Here is a 17,367-nt window from a genome sequence, read left to right on the forward strand (position 1 = left end):
CATTTCCTTTTTTTAACTCATAAGAACAATACCTAGCAGAGACGAACATCAGCAACATGTATTTATTAAGTACTCACTATCTTAGTGGACTCTGGAGTATTGGGCTTTAGGTTACTAGACGTTAGTTTCTCTGCCTTTAGCTGGCTGTGTGACTGTGGGTTCCAGAATTCCTTAGTGTGTTGTGCCCTAGCTTTCTCTCTGTACTAGGGGAATAATTGCAAGAGCTGCCAAGTTTAAGTGTGATGACATCTGAAGGACTTAGACTCATGCATGTACAGAGTCCAGTGCACAGTCATGGTAGGAATACAGCTGCTGATGCTGATGATATGCTCCTCAGTCGTGAAATCCATTCTTATCTCAACCCAGGAAGTTAAAGTTATCCTGGACTGATCATGTATCTAAATATGTGACTGAGGCAATTCAAATGATCTCTGGAGGCTGACATCTTCAACTTTAGTCACACAGAATCCCTACAAACACTTTTTAAGGACAATGACCAATATACAGTTAAAAATGATCAAGCACATAAGGAAACCAGGCACCAAGAGAAACGATAAAAAGCAAAAACAACATTATAAAGACTTCAGATACTGGGCTCATCAATAAAAGGTCATAAAACAACTATTTTTGAATGTTTAAATAAATAAAAGGCAAGCTTCAGAATAGCTACTATTATCCAACCCCAGAAATGGCAGAGATGAACTCTGAGTATCCTTGCAGCCGAGTATGTTTCCTTTAGCTCTTCCATTCACCTTGGTACTATAATCAGCCTGGTCTGCGATTTCCAATTTCCTTGGACCCTGGTCCTCATGGCTGGAGCACTCACTGGTATCTTCCTTCCCTTGAGGACATGGGTGATTCTACTTCCTGCACTTTCTGGGCAGAGCTAGGAATCTTCCCATGGAGGGACAGATGTCCTGGGACCTCAGCTTGTCTTAGGGCAGTAGCATATCTCTTTCCCTGTCTTCTGTCCACTTTGGTTCCTATTTCATAGGAAATAACGAAATTTATTATTTCACAGAACAGAAAATCAAAAGGTAGGCTGGACTTTAGGGCTGGTTAATTAATGGTTCAGCAACAGTCCCAGATTCTCCCCCGCCCCCCACGCCTCATCCACACCATTGGCTTCATTCTAGAGCTGGTTCCACTCACCATCTCAAGATGTCTGTCAGAGACAATTAAGAGTGTGTGTGTCTTTGCTCAAGCCCAGTCAGAGAGAGGAAACCAGATTCTGCCCCAAACCATTGGATAAAAGGGTTTCCTGTCATCTGATTGGGCCAACAGGATCATGTGACCACTAAACATAAAAAACATTCACTGACTGGCTTAAGTCTGAATTCCCGAACCAGTCACCCAAGGAGGAATTCATTTATGTAAATTGCTTAGACCAGTGGTTCATGGTTTTCCGTGGGGCTGAAACTAGCCCTGTGAGGACAGTGCAGGGGCTGTTGTTGTCCTCGCAATGATTTGGGGGAACAAGTAGATGAGAAGCTTAATGTCTTATGAAGGGTAAGGGGACTGCAATACAGAATCATACAATAATGAATTGCCCTCTTATCTGCAGGACGTTTTAAAAAATAACAGCCTTATTGAGGGGCTCCTTGGTGGCTCAATCAGCTGAGCAGCTGACTCTTGGTTTCAGCTCAGGTCATGATCTTAAGGTCATGAGATCCAGCCCTGTGTGTGGCTCTGATGTACTGGCAGGTCTGCTTGAGATTCTCTCTCCCTCTTCCTCTGCCTCTTCCCCTGCTTGTGCTCTCTCTCAAATAAATAAATAAATATCAAAAAAGATAACAGCCTTATTGAGATATAATTCATATACTGTAGTACTCACTTATTTAAAATGTACAATCCATTCTTTTAAGATTATTTAAAGTTGTGCAGCTCTAATCACAATCAATTTTAGAGCATTTTCGTTGCCTCTCTCTGTGGCAAATAGACTCCCATAGCAATTAGCCTCCCCCCACCCTCTCAACACACACAACACCTAATGTACTTCTGTCTCCATGGATCTGCCTCTTCTGGGCACTTCATATAAGCAGAACAAAACAATATGTGGCTTTTGGTGACTGACTTCTTTGCATGTTTTCAAGGTTCATCCACTGTTGTAGCATGCATCGGTACTTCATTTCTCTTTAGTGCAAGTAATATTCCATTGTATGGGTATACCACACTTTATTCATCCATTCATGAGTTGATGGACACTTGATTTATTTCCACTTTGGGGCTGTCATCAATACCACTTTGGGCATTCATGCACCTGCACCAGTTTTTGCAAAGGCACATGTTTGCATTTCTCCTGGGTGTATACCTAGGAATGGAATTGCCGGGTCGTATGGTAACTCTATGTTTAAAATTTCAAAGAACTGCCAGATTGTTTTCCAAAGCATTTTATAGTCTTACCTGATCGGCACATGGAAATTTCCTTGTTTCTAATTATTCGAGTGTATTAAATGATCCTGATTTACATATAAACATAAAGCATTGCTTCGTGCAGCCATTGTGTGAAATGAAGTGATGCCTTTCTATATGCTTTGTTTGGAAATTTACTAGGAAGTGGTCACCACTTCGGAAAAATCACGTTACTGACAACCGCACAGTTGGTTGTATTAGAGTTACCAGAGAAAAACCCACATCTTATATTTAGTCTATGCCAATGGCTCTCCACCAGACCTGATTGTGCCCACCACCCACTGGCAATGACTGGAGTCATTTTGGTTGCCTAGAAGGTGGAGTTGGAGGTGCTTCTGATATCTAGTAGGGCATTCCCCACAACAAATTATTGAGCCCAAATGTCCACAGTGCCAAGGTTGAGAAACCCTGGTGTATCCTCAAAAGTTCTCAAATTCACAGTGTATCTTCCCTGGAGCACAGTCTTCCCACTTGTTTTTATGTACTTTAGTGGAGTCAGCCTAGGCGTTTTCTAATCGAAATGCATGTAACTTTATTATATGAAACTTCTATTTATCTTTTACATGGCAGTTAGGGAATTATGCTGAATTTATAAAATATGGTGTCTCTGAATTTCATTTCATGGTAAGTACAGGGGATACTACAAATCACATAAATCTGCTAGGGGAGTCAGTGGTTTGGACCTCTCAGGTTCAACAGTGGGAGCTGGGTGGATCTTCTGTAGACTGCTGGGCCCTGCAGGGAAAGGGTGGATGTGGAGGGGAACTGGGGCTCTCTGAAGAAGGTTGGACAAGGAGAATGCTGGGCAATGTAGTCAACCATGCTGGGCAAGTAGTCAGCCGTGTCTACGATGGTTACTGACGTGTGCCAAGATCCTGGCTTTAGATCCCTGGGTAGCCTGCTTGTATTCTCTACCTCCCTGCCCAAACTACCCTTGGCACCTTACAATCTTTTCTTCTCTTCTTCTCTCCTTACTTCTGTTTCTTTCTTTCTTAAACTCATCTCAGGAGAGTCTGTTATTTGCAACCAAAAGGAACCAGAAGTTAAACAAAGGCAGGTGCAGAATAGCTACAAGTGGGAAAAACCAGGATGGCATTCTCATTCTCATGAAGCTTCAAGAGGGACTGTCACTGATATGATTTAAACCTGTTCTTCCCATTGGGTCTTATCAGCAGCAGATGTTGCTATGGAACGTATCCATCTAAGAAGATGACAGTAGTTGGAGAAACTTAACTTTCATAGTGAGAATGGTGCAGAGCTTGCATGTGGACAGCAGAGACCCCACAACAAAAGAGCTGTCATGGGACGAATAAGAGCTGAAAATATTTCCTGGGAAGTCGGTGCTACGAGACTTTGTTCTACTCAGCAATCAAGCAACACATTTCTTCACTGGTCTGTGAAGAACAGGGTAGCTCTAGAGTTGGCCAGTTAACCTTCCCTTTGCAGTTCAAAACTTCCCTGGGCAGAAGAACCTCAGCCTGTGTATGCATGCCCAGTTGTGCGTGTGTTGGTTAAATTCAGATTCCTAGGTTCTGCCCTGAGGGATAACCAGTATAGTAGGTCTGGCGGGTACATGGGAACCTGTATTTTAAACAAGATGCTTCCCCTCCCCCTTCCTGTTCCCTTTGATTCAAGCTTCGAGAATCGTCCTGTAGACATAATGATTTGGGTCTTTTTTCCCGACTGAGGCAAGAGTCGGGAAAGAAAATGCTGCCAGAGTTTTTCCTGCTGCAGGGAGCTTACTCAGATCTGTCTGTCGGCTCAGCTTTCTGGCTGCTTCCAGAGAGCCTAAGAAGTTGGCTCTTCTGGGGCTGGCTGACATTCCCTCTGCAATGGAATTTCCTTTTGCAGAACCTGTGGCCTGCATCATGCTGTGCACAGATTTTGTTGCTTCTCAGTAAGATTTCCTTAAACTAGCCTTGATTGAGCAATGGTCAGGAATGGGGTGTGCAGACCCCGAGAGCACGCGGATCGCAGCATGGACGGCAGGCACGGTTGGGCAATGCCGAGGAAAATGCCCAGTGTCACCCCTCCGGGGTGTGAGGCTACTGATCATGTCAGAAGCCTTCTGAAATGTGCTCTCATGCCCCTGCGAAGGAGTTACTCTTGATAAAGACCAGGGTTAGAGAATTTGATGGATGTATTTATATATGTATCTAACCCTTGATGGGCTGAGGTTTCTGTGTTTCCAATGGACTTTGATGTGGAGGAGAAAATACATTTCAGCAAGAAATCCCTGCCAGAGAGAAGGCTTGGCTGCCCTCCCCCACCCTCCAAAGGCTTCTGAACCAGATAGAAAGCAGGTCCCGAGGATATGAAAAGTTGAAGTGCTGTAGAAAACAGTAATTTCAGCTGGGATTGCTGGTGGGTGTGGAGAGATGACTCAGATTCATGAAAGAGAATCAAAGAGACGCCGGAAAAGAAAAATGCATTTGGTAGCATATGGTTGTTCTGCCTTTTTCTTGCTGGGAATGGGGGTAGGGGCTTTAAGAAGAGGGAACATGGGTCATACTGTAGTGTTTGGGTAAGCGAGAGATGTAAGAGCCTCCTGCCAAGGCCAAAAGCATCCTCAGGAAGAAGTGTAAACCATCTTGGTAATAGAACTTTCGTACCATATTGGTGCCAGCTGTTCATGGGTAGCAACTATCAGAACCTCAGGTCACCTCTCTCCTTGTCCTTGCCTGAGACAGACATTGCCAATGGATCACAGCATACTTTTTCACTCTAGGCAGCCATTAGCAGTTGATCAAGGTTAGCATTCAAGATGAGATAGAAGAAGACACTAAAGTATTTGACCAGGGAAGGTCTGAGAGAATATCTTAGACTAGATGACATGCAGGAAAAACAAATGTTACAGAATGATTCCAAAGCTTTGGGAATTTGGGGGGAGATTCTGTGATTTCTTTTTAAACCTTGGATAATTTATATCAATGATAATAAAAGCAACTATCATTTAGCAGAACTTTTCATGCACTGAGCTACTTTTTCTGTCATTTGGTCCTCACCTGAGAGCTGTGAGGGGCTGTGATTCCCATTCTGTAGATGAAGGAAGTGAGGCTCAGCAAAATTGAGAAACTCACCTGAGGTCACACAGAAGTGTAACAGCAGGGGGTCAATTTTAAGCTGCCACTCAAAATCCAGAGCCCTTGGGCCCAAGGCGATCTCTCTCAGTCTAAGTGAGCCTGGGGTAACGTGAAGGCACAGCTCAAGAGAGACTTCTGGCCTGCTCCCTCGGATTTGTTTATCCCCTAAATTACCTGTGCAGAGATTTCTGCCATCCACCATCCCCCTTCTCTCTGGCTGTGGAGGACGGCCTTCGTCGTGAGGAGAAGCATGCAGAAGTTGTAAGCTGACACCTCACCCTGGTCATTTCCATGACTTATGAGCACACATCAGACCGACAGTTGCTGAACACTCTTGCATGACTCTCATTTTCCTCAGATCCCAGCTGCCTGGGAGTTTGGAAAGAAAGCTGGGGCCAGCTCTAGGGTCAGCCAAACGAACAGATGGGGACGAGCAGAGGTGACACATGATCACTCCTTGGCATCTGCTGGGTCTGTCGTGGCTGCTCTGGCTGGCCGATGCCTTGACCCAGCTAATCCTGTTGGCCATCCTGGGCCGGCTGTGTTGTGTCACTCATCCCAGCCCCTGGGGTAACTTCTGCTTACAGAGGGTTTCTTTCCTTCTGAAAGTCATGCTGGTGGTGTTCTGACTGCTTATTTCAATTCTGGTCTTGGCTTGGCCTTCAGCCAACAGATGGCCCATGCATAAGGGCTAAAGGGGTGTCTTAGATGCCAGATTCTAGGTAGTTTACTGATAACGTTAGTCTATTTCCAGGCCCTTCCTTTGCTGGCATTTGTCATCTCATGCCAACAATGCTTATATACTTACTATGGTTAGCTAGATTTTTTAGAGTGTCATGCTGAAAAAAATGGAGGGGGCAGTACTTTGGGTCTGTGGCCACTGATGTCATTCATCATCCATCTACCTCTCTATTATTTACTGAGGACCTATTATATGCCAATCAACCCTATTAGGGGCACTGCCACATCAGCGGTGAAAAAAAATTTAATTAGTGTCACCATAGAATTTACCGTCTACTGAAAAAGGTTGAGCAAATCTAGTTAGAAACAAGTTAGTATGATTATAATTTGAGCAAAGCTATACAGGAAAAGAGTGTTTCAGGAACTGATATGTGAAGACACAGAAGCAGGAAAGAGTTTGGCTTGCTTTAGGAGCTGGAAAGTGGCCACTGGGGCTGAAGTGTAGTAGGCAGTGGGGGTGGGGCAAGAGATTGGGACAGGTTGGATCATGTAGCATCATGCTAGGGAGATTAGATCATGAGTTTCGCTGGAACACACTAAAGGGTTTTAAGTAGAGAAATGGCATAAGCTGGGCAGTTTTCAAACAACTTGTTTTCCTGCATTGTGGAGAATATTTTGGACAGAGCTAGAGTGGAGGAAATAAGACAAATGAAGAGGCTATCACAATACCTCAGGAACACTAAGATGGCTGTAATGGGAATGGAGAAAAGTCAGGGAGAAGTCAAAATTATTCTTTCTGGTCATTTGGGAACAAAATGACAACGGGTTAATGGCCTGGGTGACTCAGCTTCTCCATTGTGAGTTTAGAGACTCTAAAAAAAATCTAATTAGAAATTGTGTTACTAATTATGTAATATGTGAGAGTAATCAGGTAACTAAACACAGATTTTCTATAAGAATGTTTACTGCAATGCTGTTTTCATAATAGCAAAAAATTATAGTCTGAAAGTCCCAAATGTCCTACCTAGGAACTTGTCTAACATATCACAATTTATCTGTGTAATGAATTTTGTGAAACAATTATTAAAGTCATAAAATAAATCTATTGATATAGACAGATATTCACAATGTAGAAATTGAGTAAGGCATATTTAAGACAAATATGGATGATATGATGCCATATTTTGGATGACATCTGCAAAGAAAAAGAAATCTCTCGGATGACATCCAACCAAACATTAATGGTGAACACTGGGCGGGAGAAATCACAGGCAATTATGAATCTTTTTTCTTTCCCATTTCTACTTTCTGTTTATTCTACTGTATACCAGAGTGTTCTTTTGTATAACTTTATGAAGTAGTGGATTCGTAGTAATTGTGCTTTTCTGTCATTGCCACACATATTGCTTTACTCACTGAGCCTTGGCACATGACTAATATGTTCTTTTCTCTTTGATCTTGCTCATTATCTTCATTTACTTCCTTCTGGAATATCCTCCCTACTCTCTCTTCCTTGTATCTATATTCAGTCTTCTATAAACAGGGTGTGACCATGTAATTTCTCATGCAAACTGGGACACTTTCATAAATGAAAGAAGCCAATATGATGCCACAGCACAGCCAAATCAGTACATCTGGTCAACCTCTTATAATCCCTTGCTCATTTGGCATCGCTTCCATGATACTCTCTCTGCCATTTTTATACTTCATCCTTTGGCAGTAGTTATCAACATAACTTTTGTTTTATGTTTTTGTTCATATAGTCATTTGTATCTTTGATTGTTATTGACCATTTCACCTGCCTGTGTCTTCTTTCTCAACTAGAGACACTAAGCTCAGCGATAGCAGACACAATATTGTCCACCAAGCTTTCCTGACTTCGATACCTAATAAATGCTCAATAAATGTGTTCTTTATTTAGTTGTAAAATTATTCTATCATTCCAGGCATATGAAAAAAACATTTACTTAGATGAGAAAGAGGGTTAAAGTAAGACTCTTGGGAAGGTGCAGCGAGCAGAAACATAGCCAAATCAAGCCAGGTTACCAGTTTTCCAAGAGTCAGGGAGCCCTATGAAAGTACTCTAACCCAAACTGTGGAAATTGGGAACAAATGCTTTCGGAAACTTCACATGTGTGGGGGCGGGGTTCCTTTACAGGCTTGTAGGCCACATGGCAGTTTCAAGTTTTGGTACACAAGGCTTGGGAGTGAAAGTCAGATGTGATTAAAAATACACGTCTTACAGATGTCTGGATGCTGTTCAAATCCCCAAAAGTGTGATAGAAAACCCAGTTGCTTTCCAGATTTTTAGGGCAGGGAAAAAAGGCCATCGTGGCCCCTTTGTCTCCTGATTGAATGGATATGTTCAAGTGACATTTTAAATTTGTAGTGTTATCTCAGCTGCTTGTTTACCTTTTTAGCGGTCTTGCTCACTGCCCTAAAACTGAAAGAAGGCTAATTAGGGGAACATGTGACATGTCCCGGAAGATAAAAAGTTCTCATTACTTTTAGCATATGCTCAGTAAGTCTAGGTAAGTGCAACATACATATAAAGATAATTTATGGAAATGAAAAGTATAAAATCCTAGATACTGCCTCTCCGATACCAAAATAGAACAATATTATTTTCTTTCAGCATTTTCTTATGCTCTCATTTTAAAAAAGATAATTTAAATTTTATTTATTTGACCTATTTTTTTTTTTTTATAAACACTCTATAACCATATCCAGCCGTCTGGCTTTGTTTATAATAACCTGTTTACTCATCATCAATTTAAACATACAATCTGAACATCTGTCTCCTTCTACCCCAACTTATTTGCTTTCAGTCTCCATTTCAGCTTGAACTTGAAGGTCAACATCTTTTTCTTTGGGGCTCAAAGGAGTTGCAGAGACCCCAGAGATGTTTTCTTGCAATGCGCCCAAGAAGTATGTTTAATTTAAAAATTCACATTCCACCCCCTTCCCAAAAATAAAAAAGGAAAAAATTGGTCTCTGTTACACAGAGAGAAAACAAAGTGGGAAAGAAAGGCACTTTGTTTTGCCAGACAAAGACAGGCTATCAATTTTCATAAATCTGCATTCCCAAGACAACTGCTCATGTCTGGTAAGAGGTCCATTTCTTTGAACTTACATACCAGAAAGTATTTTTTCCCTTGTCTCAGAAGGCTGAAGAATACAGTTTAATAATAGTATATGTATAACTTAAGTAATCGAACATAGATAATTTCATTAATTTCAACAATTCTATTTCATGAGGATGGGGTTCCTCGGGGTTGGGAAAGTGGTCCAGAGCCAGGTAGGGGAGTCCTAAATAACAACTTAGAGAAACACACTCTCTGGTTTTCTAGAAAACATTCCTTGCAGTCGTCATACGTGTGTGGGTTTGTGTGTGTGTGTGTGTGTGTGTGTGTGTGTGTGTGTGTGTGTGTGTGTGTACATTTATGTGTCAGTTTGCTAATTATAAGATGGACATTTAAGTATATTATTGAAACAAGGAGAATTGGCACATCTTCAACAAGACTGGCAAACTGTATTAAAACTGTTTTGCTTCAAAGAGTTAAATATTACTAATATTTACTGGTTTTGTAAATGTAGATGTTGTAAAATCTTATAACTTTTGTGCTTGCTCTTTTCTTTCTCCCCCTCCAGTTTTAACCACCGAACAGCCAACATTCTTGTACAAATAAAACCCTAGCCATACATACATGCCAACCCCAAGTATGCATATGTATAGTATCTGTCATCCTTAATCCATTTCCTAGTGAAGTTTTATAGCTGGGTCTTTGAGACAGACAGGGCTCATGTTACTAAGACTGCCTAATATACATATAGTTCATTAAATAATGAGATCTCATAAATCACTAAGCATAAATAGCATAGATCAGTTGATGCAACATATTGAAAGACTTGGATTTTAAAATTAATCATTGTTCCTGTATATTCGTAGTATAAGAGAGTCTCGTGGTTGGATTTTAGAGTCATCTAGATGAGATTGCTGATGACCCGAGTCACTTTGTAGGCCCAATAGACATTTAGCTTTCCTGGCCTCTCAGAGATTTTGGGTGAACATGATGGGATAGATCCTGGGGGTGTGCAATTTTCAAAGGGGCTTCAGATAATCCTAATGATGGGGTGGTATGGGGAGAAACACTAGACCTCTGCTGCTCAGAGTGTGGTCCATGGATCAGCAGCATTGTTATTACCTGGAGGCAGGTTAGAGACAAAGAATCCCATGCCCCATCCCAGGTCTACCAAGTCAGAATCTGTATGTCAGCAGCATCCCCAGGTGATTTGTATGCACGCTAACGTATGAGAAGCACTGTTCTAGACCAGTATAACGACTACCACTTTGTTGTAAATCCATAGCCCCAAACTCCATTTTATTTTATTGTACTTTTTGGCAGTTCAATATATCCCATAATTTCATATTTTGAATTTCAGTTCAGGGAGTATGTTTTCATGATGCTGAACTTATTGGTTGAATCAATTAGTCTGGTCAGGTAAGTGGTTAATTCTGTGGAAAAAAAATGTGCACTCTCACAAAATCCCTAAACCATCAGCCAAGACAATTATTCATTATAATGGCAACCAAAATACCTACTTGAGTGATCATTGCTGTTGCAAAGCCTTGTTCTGATGGGACACTATGTTGACTTGCCATGACTTAACAGCAGGAGGCGCCTTGTCTGTCTTCATTGGAGTCATGATGTGTGGGTTAAAATTCTGGATTTTGGAAAGGAAAAGAGGTGGGTTTCTGTCCTGGTTTGTCCAATTATTACCTGCGTGTTCTTGGGCATTTTTTTCCTCTTTGAGCCACAGTTTCCTGATGTGTTCAATGGAAATAATAAGAGGTTCTGCCTCCTAGTGCTTGGCATATCATCTCCAATATGACATGATGAAGGTGAGTTTTATCATTGGAACGATTTTAGGAACTAGTTGCTTTTTGTTTTGTTTTTGAGATATAGTTTACCTACTATAGAATTCACCCTTTAAAATGTGTATGGAATAGTTTTGGGTTGGGAATGGCTTTGGTGGATTTTGGGGTGGTGTTGGTTTGAAGAGCCAGGAAGCTTTATCTTGAGCAGTCTATGTAAATATAAGAAAATTAAAGAAAACTGAGTGCATCTCATTTAATTTCTGAGTCTTGGTGGTCCTGTTGACGAGATCCAGGGAATTATCCAAGCATATGTGGTTTCCTTAGAATGAATCCTCTACTTGAATTCAGAAACTAGTTCTCGTATATGTGATTTAACTTAATATTTATTACTAAGCTTGTAAGAGCCATAGGACTTTTGAATAGCATCGGTTTTCTCTGAATTATTGAATGACTCTGCCAAAGGGCAATTGAAGTAGGTGGCAAATCACAGCACAGGTGGCCTAGCTTCCAGCCCAACATTTGAATTCAGTAATTTCAGATTAAAATGAATTTTCAGGGCAAGGGGTATAAAAGTCACCAAAACACATAGCCTGGAGCTTGGTAGTGGGGAGAAGGAGCAAAGAGGGTTCCTTTGGTGATTGTGTATGTATGCACAAGAGGCTTATATTGTAGTCAACTTCACTCCATCTTGCTTCTTCACCTATGCCTCCCAGAGGTGCTGCCCACGGCTTGGTCTCCTCAGTATTTGGTAAAATCCCAGTGGCATTAACTCCAGAGCCAATTCACAGAAGATATTTGGGGTTTCAAAATCATTTTTCGTCCAATAATAACTTGCAAGAGGAATAAAAAATACAATTGATAATAGTAATATTTTTAAACTTTCTCAATTAGTAAACTTGTTTTGGTTTTTGTGTGTGTGTGTGTGAATGACTACACTCAAGGTTGGGTAAGTTGCTCTCAATCATTTACTCTTAATCACTGCTGATAACTGGAGAAAATGATTTGAGGATATATATTGAGATTTGTCAAAAGTTTGCATTTTTTTTTGAACATTTGGCCTAGTGATCCTCAGGTTGAATACAAACAAGTATGTACCTGCACTTAATACATTTCCTTTTCCCCACAGAGTTATGGGTTAGCAATTTTGAAACTACTTTCTGTGTAAACTAGGACTGAACAGATGAATAAACAGACTGCAGATAGTAGTAGCAATGTTTCAGATTATTGGAGAAGGGAGTTACAAATACAAAAAGGGCAAAAAGTAGAATAAATCCTATTCTGTTAAATTGGAATTGGAGGTCATAAAACACTCCTTATTTTTCATGTATATGGCTATGGATACAGTTATAGATGTGGATACAAGTGGAGATGGGTGTGTGTATACACACATATATATGAGAGTGTATGGATATACAAATTTGTATTTTCCAGCTCTGTAGGTTGAAAGGGTCTAGAAGCAGTAACACCTCAGTGACCACATGCATTCTTATCTTGGTCTCAAAATGCCATTTTCCCCTAAAAGGAACTAAGACCCTTTGGCGAAATAGCTGACTCTAGGGGAAAGGCAACAAACAAACAAAAAACAACAGAGACCTGAAACTTCATGTTATGTCTGAAAGTAGGGAGTGCTCAAAGACTTATGGGGATATGCCAAAAGGACATGGGTACCAACTTGAAGGAAACTTCACTAGCTAAATCTGGAATATTTTGAGTATCAAAACAGAGATAACGATAGACTACGACCAGTTAAATAAAATAGGACACCATGAATCCATAGAGATATAACTAGTTAAGGAAAAGGAGTTTCTCCTTCTAGGAGACTGACTGTACCTGAGAAATGCAGAGGGAAAGACAGAATCAGAAAATCACCGCTTGGCAACTATCAGAGTAACCATGAATTCAAGCTAAAATAGTCAATAGATACTAAAACCAATGGGTCAAAGTTTGATGAGTAATAGATATTTCCCTAGTTTTACAAAATATGTAGTAATCACAAAGGGGAAAAATGTATCTTTACAACAGAGAAACATGGCGGACACCACCCTAACCAAGGGGTCAAAGTTAACATGCTGAGTAATGAGACAAACCCGCATCAGGGGCCTTATGATTGGAGGCTCTGAGAAGAAAACAATACCATATCTACAGTATTCCTGCCACAAATGCGTAACCTGTAACCACTCAGGAGAAAATATTTGAGAGATCCGGAGTGAAGGACATTTTACGACATCATGGGTCTTTTATTCTTTGAAGATGTCAATATTGCGAAAGACAAAGAGCAGTTGAGGAATTGTTTTAAAGATTTTATTTATTTGAGAGAGAGACAGAGTATGTGCGCACTCCAGAGCAAGTGGTGGGAGGGGCAGAGCGAGAGAATTTCCAGCAGACTCCCCACTGAGTACAGAACGGTATGTGGGGCTCCATCTCACGACTTGAGATCACGACCTGAGATCACGACCTGAGCTCACGACCTCAGCCAAAACCAAGAGCCCCACGCTTAACCGACTGAGCCACCCAGGCACCCCTTGGAATTGTTTTAGATTACAGAAAGCCAGAGGCTTATGACAACTGAAGACAATGTATGATCTGGGATTTTATTTGCTATAAAGACCATTATCAGGACAATTGGAGAAATCTGCATAAATTCTGTAGATTAGACAATATATACTATCAATGTTAATTTTATATTAGATTTTTATATGTGCTTCTATAGGAGAATATCTGTAATTTTAGGAATTATACACTGAAGCATTTCGGGGTAAAGGTGTATCATGTCGGCAAGTTACTCTCAAATGGGAGAGGAGAGAGCTTGGAGGAAAGAAGGTTAAGGCAGAAGGCAAAGGGAGAGAGAGATAGAGGCTTAGGGAAAAGGAGAGGGAGAGAGGGAGAGGAGGTGGGGAGAGAGATTCATAAAGCAAATATGGTGAAATGTCAAAATGTGGGAAATCCAGGTAAAAGCGTGTAAGGGATTTTTTGGTACTTCCCTTCCATCTCGCCTGTAAATTTAAAACTAGGTCAAAATAACAAGATAAAAAAATGTACTTTTGATTGGATAATTTCACTAAGAATCTCTCTTCAGTATATAAAAGCACAGATAACAATTTATGTACAAAGTGTTTATTATAGCATTATCTACAATACAAAATTAGAAATAATACACACATAAAATAATGAGTATGAATAAATGTTTAGACATACGTATTTAAAAATATTATGTAGTTAGTGAAATGAGGTTTTTCCAAGAGATATAATTAAGTGGAAAATGCTATAATAATAATTATTATAAATAACTCAATTATGCAAATATATATAAACTAAAGAGGAAGTATACTAATATGTTGATGGAGCATCTCCTTAAAGAGAAGAACTAAAGATTACTTTCTTAAAAATGTATTGATTTCTACACTTATTCATAATTAACATATTTCTAATAAGAAAGAAAACCATTTTTCCTCATTTTCATAGTTTCTAATTTGAGATTCTGCTTGATTTGAGCAAGGGTGAGGTTTTCAGTAAAAGAATATGGTAGTCATGGGGTGCCTGGGTGGCACAGTTAAGCGTCAGACTCTTGGTTTCTGCTCAGGCCCTGGTCTCAGGGTCAAGGGATTGAGCCTTGTGTCAGGCTCTACACTTGGCATGGAGTCTGCTTGGGATTCTCGCTCTCTCTCTCTCTGTCCCTCCTACTTGTATGCTCTTTCTCTAAAATAAATGAATGAATCTTAAAAAAAAAAAAAAAAAGGAATATGGTAGTCAAAAAATAGAAAAACTATTTCAACTATAAGATTACCTCAAATATGGGGCACTTTAGAGACCTCAATTTATAAACAATTAGCATACTAATTACAAATTTAATTAATTTTTTGCTACATGCATTTCAAAGTAATATGGTTACACTTATGCTTTTTAAAATACACATTTCCTTGTTTCAGAGAGACCTTCCCTCTACTAAATACATGTACATTACTCATTCTTCTAAGATGTGAGTTCCAAGGATGGGAAGTGACTCCTGGTAAACGGCAGATGCTTTCTGTAGAGGATGGAAGACCTCATCATAGGGATGGTAGCTATGATTTCTCCCCCATTTAAAGAGCTTATAAAATGTTGGCAAGGAGAGAACTTGCTGAAGATCATACATGAATATTTTAAAGAGTTGCTAGTCATGGGTAATTTGAAACTTTAACAATAGTTTTGGTGAACAAAGTTGGGACAATATTTCCAAGGCTGGAACATTTTCTTTGGAAGCAGACACTCCTAGTATTTATTGAGGACTTCTTCTTCAAAGGTGGTTGGTTCAGGGACCTTTTTGAAATAACAGAGATTGTGTAGAATGTTCCACATTACTGAAAGAAGATATCGGGAGAGAATTCACAAGAGGAACTCTTGTTAAGCAAAATTAAAAATGCCTTGAAGTTGGGTTTTATCAAAACCATGTTGGTAAATGAAAGCCAATAATATCAACAACAATGAACATGTATTGAGCATCTACTTTTTGCTTAGTACTTTGCCTGCCTCACCTCCTTTACTGCTAGTTTCTAAACTGTATAGCCCAGAGAAGCTAAAAATAAAAATTGTCTTGCAATGACTTAGTCTCATCTTTTATGCTTAGGACCCAAATAGCTCAAGGAAGATAGCCTGGCTGATTTGTTTATGGGAGATAGGAATTGAGTTCACGCAAGAAATCCCGGAAGTTGGGCTTCAGGTGAGCCAGAGGATTTGGCAAAGGAAGGCATGAGGCAATGTTTCCATTAGGGATGATTGGAAAAGAAAGAGGCTGGAAAGGAAATATCCACGGGCTGTTGGACTGCCAAGAAGAACATGACTCACCAACGAGAGATTTGTTATCTGAGCCTCTAAGTCCCTTCTTGAAAAGTAATACTTCTCCTGAGGTGGATTGGACTCAGGAAGAATGAGATGTGGGAATCTGGATGGGTTCCATTTTGAGGGGGAGTGATACCAGACTGCACTCTGCCACCAGTACCTTAGAGGAAAGGTATTGCGTTTCCCGTGGACTTTGTTACAGATGGACAAGCCTGATGGACAAGTGGGAACAGAGGAGACTAACCATTCCAAACGCGCAAATCTTCCAGTGAGCCTTTACTCATGCCTGCAATCTGTCTTTTCTTTCTTCTCTTCCTCCTCCACATTTTTTCCCACGTGTCGAAATCCTGCTTTAGTTTAAAGGTTAACCCACAAACACAGTCTCCACTGAAGAATCTTCCCTGAGCTGCTCAAGAAACGAATTGCTTTCTTCTTGGTGCTTTCCTTTCACTTCGTTTATTCTTTTTGTCACATCATGGCTTGTGCTGGAATGGCTTGCCTTCTACCTTAGCGATTGGTATAAATGTCGGTCTTTGATATTGTGAAGCTCTTTGAGGACAGGGACCAATCTTACCTTGTTGTCCCGAGGCCATCACTCAAATCCTTGCCCAAATGAAAGATCAGTAAGTGTTTGTTTGTGAGGTGGAAGTGAAGTGGCCCGTCTGTGTGATATGGGTTTACAGAGTGGAGATTGTGAGAAGGGGGCCAGAGGCGTAGGGTGGGAATATGTGGGCAAGATGGAGTAGATAACAGATCTAGCAACACGAGAGAGAAAAGTCAGCTAGCTACTCATTTACTCTCTTTCCACTAAAATGTATTTGTGAGTTGATCTGAAGTCAGTAATGACACGTAAGGCCCTGAGGATTAAAGTGAGGGCAGCACTGCACTCCTGGAGGAATGCTGGATGTCTGCCCACCTGAATTTCAGAGGGCATTTAACAGCCATGCACCTTATCTTCCTCACCTGCGAAATAGAGATGAAATACATGCCTTTCCCTTTCCACCGGCTTGTTGTCAGAATTCAAGAGGTCACTAGGAAAATGATCTGGAAGCTCAGAGAACTCTTTCTCATTGTTGCATCAGCATCAGCCAGGAGCTGGTTAGAAATTTGGGACCTCAGGTCCCACAATAGACCTCTCGAATCAGAATCTACATTTTAACAAGGGCTTCAGGCAGTTTGCATGCACGTGAACCATTTCAGAAGTACTACTCTAAAGGGCTACAGAATATAACATGCAAAAAGTCTGGTCTGTCTGTGTTGGGGAAAATGAATGTGGACTCAGTCCTGATGACTGAGCATTGGAAGGGGAGCCAGACTTATGAGCAGAAGGGTGCTCACACCCAGCGTTCATACTGGTGAAGTAGGAAGTAAGGGACCTCTTCTATTGCATATAAAATGGTGGGCATGCTGATCCCTCAGACATGTGTGCCCTTGATGCCAACTTTGCTAAGTTCTTTTCCCTGTCCTTTTCTCTCATCAAAACTTATCTGTCCTATG

Source organism: Zalophus californianus, chromosome 1 (genome assembly GCF_009762305.2).
Source record: "Zalophus californianus isolate mZalCal1 chromosome 1, mZalCal1.pri.v2, whole genome shotgun sequence".
In the NCBI taxonomy this organism is placed as follows: Eukaryota; Metazoa; Chordata; class Mammalia; order Carnivora; family Otariidae; genus Zalophus; species Zalophus californianus.